This window comes from Oratosquilla oratoria, chromosome 7, assembly GCF_046742065.1.
Source record: "Oratosquilla oratoria isolate Oo_2021 chromosome 7, ASM4674206v1, whole genome shotgun sequence".
Lineage (NCBI taxonomy): Eukaryota > Metazoa > Arthropoda > Malacostraca > Stomatopoda > Squillidae > Oratosquilla > Oratosquilla oratoria.
Window position 1 is genome coordinate 5,651,754 of NC_134783.1, and position 1,771 is coordinate 5,653,524.

A 1,771-nucleotide genomic window follows, 5' to 3' on the forward strand; every position below is an offset into this window, starting at 1 on the left:
ACAAGTACGCAAAGCTATTCTATTACGCTTTATTTTCTATGCATCTCTCATTTAGCCTACTAGATAGGTCATAAATCCCGCCAAAAAAAAAAAAAGTTCAAGAAGGTGGAGCAACTGTTTCTAGAAATGTAGATATTTTATCGTTTCCTATCAAGAGTTAAAAAATAGATTTTCCTCTTACATGTCTTAAGCAATTTTTTATTCAAAAAGCTTTTTTGAAAGTTTTACATCTTTTTTCTACTGTGAATCTCTTGCTTATTTCGTTTTCATATAGGTCCAAGCGTTTGCCCACTTTTATTATATCCGGACAATCATGGTAACAGTGAAATGATAACGGGATGAAACTATGGTGAGATATGAAAATATAAAGTGAAGCCGCAAATTTAGCCGCATATTTTCGACCGTTGCCTTCGAAGGGTTCAAAAAGAAATTTTTGTACGAGCTGAGCCTTCTGGCTGCATTTGCAATCTGGCAGTCAATCACCCTACTTTATGAAATATTACCTCTGAAGAATTGAAAATGGAGGATTTGTAAGAGCTGGGATCTCAAACTACATTTGCAATTTCACCTTAATAAGATAATGCCTTTTAGGGATTGACAATGTCAGTTTTGTTAAGAGCTGGCCTATGGCTGGATCTGCCAATCAGAGGGACTACCTTACAAAACAATGCCCCTAAAGGACTGAAAAGGCCAATTTTATAAGAGATGGACTCTTTAGTTGCTTGATTGTAGGTTCAGAGAGAGCTTAGCCCTTTCAAAATGTCTTACTGGCTGGATATCAGCATGATTTCGTACACCAGAAGACTTATTTCTTAAGAAGGTCATGTGATTAATAACAAAAAGGAGAGGAAAGGATTTAGACAAGACGGTTCTCGGCTGCTGACGAAACGGTCACCTTTTCCATATGTTTGGGAGCTGAGACAAGTAGAAATCACAGGTGGGGACTCGAACCGGTACTTTTGTACTCACGAGACGAGACTGAAAATGTCACAGCTGGACACAGCATGAAGAGTTACATGTAATAAAATATTCAGTAAGCAACCAAGTTAATGATGGATACACATTCCAATCATGTACATATATGTATATATATCTATATATATATATCTATATATATATATATATATATATATATATATATATATACATACATATATATATTATATCACAACTAACACCACAGTCGGACGAAAGAAAGAGTTGAGTAAGCGAAACTACATATTTTGATTGCTAACTGCAATCCTCTTCAGTAGTACAAAGTGGAAGGAGGATGCTGTCTTCAATAGCACCCTCTTACAAAGGGAAGGGAACTGGGAAAATAATAAATGTCACTACCCCAACCCTTATGTGACCTGGGGATGACATGAGGTCGGGTCAAGGGGAGGAGGGGGAACTTGTTTACAATTTGTTTGGTGATGAATAATCCTGATATTATATCTGGGGTCCATTGACCCTTGGAAATATTCATTGTGGGCAAATATTCAATTAAAGTGGATTCCACCATTTTCCATCTGAACCCACGACCTGATTTATAAATAAGGTCGGATTTTTCCCAGTCCATCTGGTGATTAAATTTTTTCACGTTTTGAAACAAGGTTGAACTTTCTTGACCATACTTGATAGACCTCTTGTGTTCCTTCAATCTTGTCCTTAGGTCTCTCCCCGTCTGGCCTATTTATGAAAGGTTATCATCTTTACATGGAAGGGAGTAAACACCTGGGATATGATCTCTGAACCTCTGGTGAAAATTAACAACTTTTTTATTAATGGT